This window comes from Lathyrus oleraceus, chromosome 7, assembly GCF_024323335.1.
Source record: "Lathyrus oleraceus cultivar Zhongwan6 chromosome 7, CAAS_Psat_ZW6_1.0, whole genome shotgun sequence".
NCBI lineage: Eukaryota > Viridiplantae > Streptophyta > Magnoliopsida > Fabales > Fabaceae > Lathyrus > Lathyrus oleraceus.
In genome coordinates, this window is record NC_066585.1 from 369,172,148 (window position 1) to 369,180,587 (window position 8,440).

Sequence of the window (8,440 nt, forward strand, 5' to 3'; positions counted from 1 at the left end):
ATAATTGATAAAACATAAATGCTAGACTCAGACTCTCTAGGGAGTTGAGGATGTTCAATTCTTTTTGCGCTTGCTGAGGAGACAACCTGAAAGATGATGAAGAGGATACAAACATACCAAAATGTATGAACAAATGTCTTACCCTTTTGGAGATCGTACTATCCTTGGGAGAGCACTGAAGACATTCCATTTATCCTTTCAGTCATTGTGAATGTTCACTTTGTTTAAAAATAGTTTATAAAACTTCATTTGTTGAAAAAAATGATATTTATCAATTAAAACATGCAAACATTTGTTAAGCAGAAACAAATAAGAGTGCAAAGAATTGGATAAAGGCTCAAATTTATTTGATAGAATGGTAGTCCGCGAATGGCGAGACTCCATGGATCTTTACAAATTTGAAATTGGCGATATATATTGGAAAAGTGCTACATTGAACATAATGACCATTTCTTCACTAACTCTGAATCCAATGTATTTGAAGCTTCAGTTGACGATGACTGAGCGAGAATCTTTGACAGATGACAGTTGTAGAACAAAGTCTTGTCAAGATGCAGTTACTTGCCAAATCCCTAATTTTTGCCTAGATTGCCCTAGGGTGAGGTACTCAATCTAGCGGGATATATATATATATATATATATATATATATATATATATATATATATATATATATATATATATATATATATATATATATATATATATTCATTTTTTTATATGTCTCTAACTTTTGCCAGGATCGCCCTTTCAGGTTTTCAATCCACCGAGACGCTCATTTTTGCCTAAGTCGCCCTTTCGGGTTTTCAACTTAGCGAGCTATTCTGTTTTTATTTTTAGGCGAAGTATTTCTTGACTGCATCTGAATTCACAGGACGAGTGAAATCCTTCCCATCCATAGTTGTAAGCATTAAAGCACCGCCTGAAAAGGCTCTCTTAACAACATATGGACCTTCATAGTTTGGAGTCCACTTGCCCCTGGAATCGGGCGCGAAAGACGAAACTTTCTTGAGCACGAGGTCACCTCCTCTGAACACACGAGGCTTGACCTTCTTATCAAAGGCTTTCTTCATCCTTTGCTGATACAACGGACCATGGCGCATGTCAGTTAATATTTTCTCTTTTATTAAATTCAGTTGGTCATAACGACTCTGAACCCATTCAGCCTCAGCCAACTTGGCTTCCATCAAGACTCTCATTGATGGGATCTCAACCTCCACGGGGAGCACAACTTCCATGCCATATACAAGAGAGAAAGAGGTTGCCCCTGTTGAAGTGTAGACAGATGTACGATAGGCATGCAAAGCAAATGGCAGCATCTCATGCCAATCTTTATACGTAACAACCATCTTCTGGATAATCTTCTTGATGTTCTTGTTAGCAGCTTCAACAACCCCATTCATCTTGGGTCTATAGGGAGAAGAACTATGACGTGCAATCTTGAACTCCCTACACATCTCTTTCATCATCTTGTTGTTCAAGTTAGATCCATTATCAGTAACGATCTTGTCTGGCACACCATAACAACATATGAGTTGGTTCCTGATAAACTTCACAACCACCTGCCTGGTCACATTCGCATATGATGCCGCTTCAACCCACTTGGTGAAGTAATCAATTGCTACGAGAATAAAATGGTGACCTTTAGACGCCTTTCGCTCTATCATGCCAATCATGTCAATTCCCCACATGGAGAAAGGCCATGGTGATGAAATAACATTCAGAAGTATCAGGGGAATATGAATCTTATCCGCATAAATTTGACACTTGTCGCATTTCTTCACATATTTGCAGCAGTCAAACTCCATTGTCAGCCAATAGTAGCCTGCTCTCAACATCTTCATAGCCATGGCATGTCCATTGGAATGAGTACCAAATGAACCCTCATGGACTTCAGTCATCAACAGGTCTGCTTCGTGTCTATCCACGCATCTGAGCAGAACCATGTCAAAATTCCTCTTATAAAGCACATCGCCATTGAGGTAGAAACTGCCAGATAATCTCCTCAAAGTCTTCTTGTCTTTAACAGATGCCCCATGCGGGTAAATCTGACTCTGAAGAAAACACTTGATATCATAATACCATGGCTTATCATCTTTCACTTCTTCAACTGCAAATACGTGAGCTGGTGTATCCAAGCGCATCATAGTAATATTGGGGACTTTATTCCAATATTTTACCACAATCATGGAAGCAAGTGTAGCAAGAGCATCTGCCATCCGATTCTCATCTCGAGGAATATGATGGAAATCAACCTCAGTAAAGAAAGTTGACATCCTCCTCGCATAATCTTTATATGGGATGAGGCCAGGCTGATTCGCCTCCCATTCACCCTTAATCTGATTAACAACAAGGGCCGAATCACCATAAACATCAAGATGCTTGATCCTAAGATCAATACACTCTTCCAAACCCATAATACAGGCCTCATGTTCCGCCATATTATTCGTGCATTTGAAAGTTAGCCTTGCTGTAAAAGGAAAATGTGTGCCCTGAGGAGTAATAATCACTGCCCCAATACCATTTCCATATTGATTAACAACGCCATTGAACACCATACACCATCGGGAACTAGGCTCTGGCCCTTGATCGAGTGTAGGATCATCACAATCTTTCATCTTCAAATACAGAATCTCCTCATCAGGGAAGTCGTACTGAACAGACTGATAATCCTCAATTGGTTGATGTGCCAAGTGATCAGCCAAAATACTACCTTTAATAGCTTTTTGAGCTCGATACTCAATGGCATACTCAGACAACAGCATCTGCCAACGGGCAATCCTCCTAGTTAAAGCAGGCTTCTCAAAGATATACTTGATTGGATCCATTTTGGATATCAACTAAGTTGTATGATTCAACATATACTGGCGTAAGCGCTTCGCAGCCCAAGCCAAAGCACAACATGTCTTCTCAAGGATTGAGTATCGAGACTCACAATCAGTGAACTTCTTACTCAAGTAGTATATAGCATACTCTTTCTTCCCTGATTCATCTTGCTGACCCAATACACAACCCATAGAGTCATCAAGCACAGTCAAGTGCATAATCAATTGTCTCCCTTCAACAGATGGAGACAGAATCGGAGGCTCGGATAGATACTCTTTGATACTGTCAAAGGATTTCTGGAAATCCTCGGACCAATCATGACGCTGATCTTTCCGAAGGAGCTTGAATATAGGCGCACATGTGGCAGTCATGTGGGATATAAATCTGGAAATATAATTCAAGTGGCCAAGAAAACCTCGGACTTGCTTCTCAGTTTTGGGTGCAGGCATCTCTTGTATTGCTTTGACCTTGGCAGGATCTACTTCAATACCTCTTTCACTGACAATAAAGCCCAATAACTTTCCGGAACGGACTCCAAATGTACACTTGTTTGGATTCAGGAGGAGTTTGTACTTCCTCAAATGCTGAAAAAGCTTTAACAAGTGTTCCACATGTTCAACTTCCGTTTTCGACTTTGCAATCATATCATCAACATACACCTCGATCTCCTTGTGCATCATATCATGAAACAAGGTAGTCATAGCTCGTTGGTACGTGGCTCCGGCGTTCTTCAAATCGAAGGGCATCACTCGATAACAGAATGTTCCCCAAGGTGTGATGAATGTTGTCTTCTCCATATCCTTGGGTGCCATTTTAATCTGGTTATAACCGGAAAATCCGTCCATAAATGAGTAGACATTAAATTTAGTTGTATTATCTACCAACATATCAATATGTGGTAGAGGAAAATCATGTTTTGGACTAGCTTTATTCAAGTCTCTATAGTCCATACACATTCGTACTTTTCCATCTTTCTTAGGCACGGGCACAATATTGGCCACCCATTGAGGATATGTAGAAGTCACCAGAAACCCCGCATCAATTTGCTTCTGAACTTCTTCTTTAATCTTCACTGCCATATCAGCATGAGTTCTTTTGAGCTTCTGCTTCACCGGCACACACTCAGGCTTCAAAGGCAAGAAATGTTGCACGATATCTATATCCAGACCAGGCATGTCTTCATATGACCAGGAAAAGATGTCGACATACTCTTGTAGCAACTCAATCAACCCCTTCTTCACAGATTCTTCGAGGAGTGCCCCAATCTTCACTTTGCGAACACAAACTTCAGACCCCAGGTTGACTGTTTCCAGATTCTTGAGATGCGGCTGAATTATCTTCTCTTCGTGTTCAAGCAGATGGGTAATCTCATCAGGAATCTCTTCAACATCATCTTCTTCTGCCGCAAATACAGGGAACTCAATGTTGGGAGATGGCGTTGGATCATTATGTTCAATGGGTTTGATCAACCTGCATAAGGATTTTGAATATAAAAGAGATTTCAAATTTCAAACAAAGCAAATCATTATGCAGATGAAAAGATTGATTTTATTCTCTTTTTAGGGTTTTTTAGTGATCACCAATTTCATGCAAAAAGCAAAAAGGGAAAATAATTTGAAAAAAAACAAACATTTAACATGTAAGTATTGAATTAATATCATTGTATTAATCAAATATGTGCCAACAAAGTGGAAGATGATGAAGAGGAAAATTTTGGCAACTTTGTCATCCCTGGAAGAATCTGTAATAATTAGGTCGTTGTTGATGTTCCAACAGTTATCCACAAGTCCACGTAATGTGTTCATTTTGTTTAAAAACCCTTCTCCCATACCAAAAGGAGAAATGATGACATTGTTGGCACATGTTTGATTAATATAATGATATTCATTCAATACTTACATGTTAAATGTTTGTTTTTTCCAAATTATTTTCCCTTTTTGCTTTTTGCATGAAATTGGTGATCACTAAAAAACCCTAGAAAGAGAATAAAATCAATCTTTTCATCTGCATAATGATTTGCTTTGTTTGCAATCTGAAATCTCTTTTATATTCAAAATCATTATGCAGGTTGATCAAACCCATTGAACATAATGATCCAACGCCATCTCCCAACATTGAGTTCCCTGTATTTGAGGCAGAAGAAGATGATGTTAAAGAGATTCCTGATGAGATTACTCGTCTGCTTGAACACGAAGAGAAGATAATTCAACCGCATCTCAAGAATCTGGAAACAATCAACTTGGGGTCTGAAGTTTGTGTTCGCAAAGTGAAGATTGGGGCACTCCTTGAAGAGTCTATGAAGAAGGGGTTGATTGAGTTGCTACGAGAGTATGTCGACATCTTTGCCTGGTCATATGAAGACATCCCTGGTCTGGATATAGATATCGTGCAACGTTTCCCGCCTTTGAAGCCTGAGTGTGTGCCGGTGAAGCAGAAGCTCAGAAGAAGTCATGCTGATATGGCGGTGAAGATTAAAGAAGAAGTTCAGAAGCAAATTGATGCGGGGTTTCTGGTGACTTCTACATATCCTCAATGGGTGGCCAATATTGTGCCCGTGCCTAAGAAAGATGGAAAAGTCTGAATGTGTATGGACTATAGAGACTTGAATAAAGCTAGTCCAAAACATGATTTTCCTCTACCACATATTGATATGTTGGTAGATAATACAACTAAACTTAATGTCTTCTCATTTATGGACGGATTTTCCGGTTATAACCAGATTAAAATGGCACTCGAGGATATGGAGAAGACAACATTCATCACACCTTGGGGAACATTCTGTTATCGAGTGATGCCCTTCGATTTGAAGAACGCCGGAGCCACGTACCAACAAGCTATGACTACCTTGTTTCATGATATGATACACAAGGAGATCGAGGTGTATGTTGATGATATGATTGCAAAGTCGAAAATGGAAGTTGAACTTGTGGAACACTTGTTAAAGCTTTTTCAGCATTTGAGGAAGTACAAACTCCTCCTGAATTCAAACAAGTGTACATTTGGAGTCCGTTCCGGAAAGTTATTGGGCTTTATTGTCAGTGAAAGAGGTATTGAAGTTGATCCTGCCAAGGTCAAAGCAATACAAGAGATGCCTGCACCCAAAACTGAGAAGCAAGTCCGAGGTTTTCTTGGCCGCTTGAATTATATTTCCAGATTTATATCCCACATGACTGCCACATGTGCGCCTATATTCAAGCTCCTCCGGAAAGATCAACATCATGATTGGACCGAGGATTGCCAATAGGCCTTTGATAGTATCAAAGAGCATCTGTCTGAGCCTCCGATTTTGTCTCCGCCTGTCGAAGGGAGACCATTGATTATGTACTTGACTGTTCTTGAAGACTCCATGGGTTGTGTACTGGGTCAACAAGATGAATCGGGAAAGAAAGAGTATGTTATATACTATCTGAGTAAGAAGTTCACCGATTGTGAGTGTCGATACTCAATGCTTAAGAAGACATGTTGTGCTTTGGCTTGGGCTGCCAAGCGTTTACGCCAATATATGTTGAATCATACAACTTGGTTGATATCCAAAATTGATCCAATCAAGTATATCTTTGAGAAGCCTGCTTTAACAGGGAGGATTGCCCGTTGGCAGATGCTGTTGTCTGAGTATGATATTGAGTATCGAGCTCAAAAAGCTATTAAAGGTAGTATCTTGGCTGACCACTTGGCACATCAGCCAATTGAGGATTATCAGTCTGTTCTGCACGACTTCCCTGATGAGGAGATTCTGTATTTGAAGATGAAAGATTGCGATGAGCCTACGCTCGATGAAGGGCCAGAGCCTGGTTCCCGATGGGGCATGGTGTTCGATGGCGCTGTTAATCAATATGGAAATGGTATTAGGGCAGTGATTATTACTCTTCAAGGCACACATTTTCCTTTTACAGCAAGGCTAACTTTCAAATGCACGAATAATATGGCGGAGTATGAGGTCTGTATTATGGGTTTGGAAGAGTGTATTGATCTTAGGATCAAACATCTTGATATTTATGGCGATTCGGCCCTTGTTGTTAATCAGATTAAGGGTGAATGGGAGACGAATCAGCCTGGCCTCATCCCATACAGAGATTACGTGAGGAGGATTTCAACTTTCTTTACTAAGGTTGACTTCCATCATATTCCTCGAGATGAGAATCGGATGGCAGATGCTCTTGCTACACTTGCTTCGATGGTTGTGGTGAAATTCTGGAATGAAGTCCCCCATATTACTGTGATGCGCTTGGATACACCAGCTCATGTATTTGCAGTTGAAGAAGTGAAAGATGATAAGCCATGGTATTATGACATCAAGTGTTTTCTTCAGAGTCAGACTTACCCGCCTAGGGCATTTGTTAAAGAGAAGAAGACTTTGAGGAGATTATCTGGCAGTTTCTACCTCAATGGTGATGTGCTTTATAAGAGGAATTTTGACATGCTTTTGCTCAGATGCGTGGATAGACACGAAGCAGATCTGTTGATGACTGAAGTCCATGAGGGTTCATTTGGTACTCATTCAAATGGACATGCCATGGCAAAGTAGATGTTGAGAGCAGGCTACTATTGGCTGACAATGGAGTCTGACTGCTGCAAATTTATGAAGAAATGCCATAAGTGTCAGATTTATGCGGATAAGATTCATATTCCCCTGACACTTCTGAATGTTATTTCATAACCATGGCCTTTCTCCATGTGGGGAATTGACATGATTGGCGTGATTGAGCCAAAAGCGTCCAACGATCATCGTTTTATTCTTGTAGCAATTGATTACTTTACCAAGTGGGTTGAAGCGGCATCGTATGCGAATGTGACCAGGCAGGTGGTTGTGAGGTTTATCAAGAGTCAACTCATATGCTGATATGGTGTGCCAGATAAGATCATTACTGATAATGGATCTGACTTGAACAACAAGATGATGAAAGAGCTATGTAGCGAGTTCAAGATTGCACATCATAATTCTTCTCCTTATAGACCCAAGATGAATGGGGCTGTTGAAGCTGCTAACAAGAACACAAGAAGATTATCCAAAAGATGGTTGTTACGTACAGAGATTGGCATGAGATGCTGCCATTTACTTTGCATGGCTATCGTACATCTGTCCGTACTTCAACAGGGGCAACCCCTTTCTCTCTTGTGTATGGCATGAAGGTTGTGCTCCCCGTGGAGGTTGAGATCCCATCAATGAGAGTCTTGATGGAAGCCAAGTTGACTGAGGCTGAATGGGTTCAGAGTCGTTATGACCAGCTGAATTTGATTGAAGAGAAGAGATTAACTGCCATGTGCCATGGTCAGTTATATCAGCAAAGGATGAAGAAAGCCTTTGATAAGAAGGTCAAGCCTCGTGTGTTCCGAGAAGGTGACCTCGTGCTCAAGAAAGTTTTATCTTTCGCGCCCGATTCCAGGGGCAAGTGGACTCCAAACTATGAAGGTCCATATGTTGTTAAGAGAGCTTTTTCAGGCGATGCTTTAATACTTACAACTATGGATGGGGAGGATTTCACTCGTCCTGTGAATTCAGATGCAGTCAAGAAATACGTCGCCTAAAATAAAAACAGAACAACTCGCTAAGTTAAAAATCCGAAAGGGCGGCTTAGGGAAAAATGAGCGTCTCGGTGGATTGAAAACCCGAAAGGG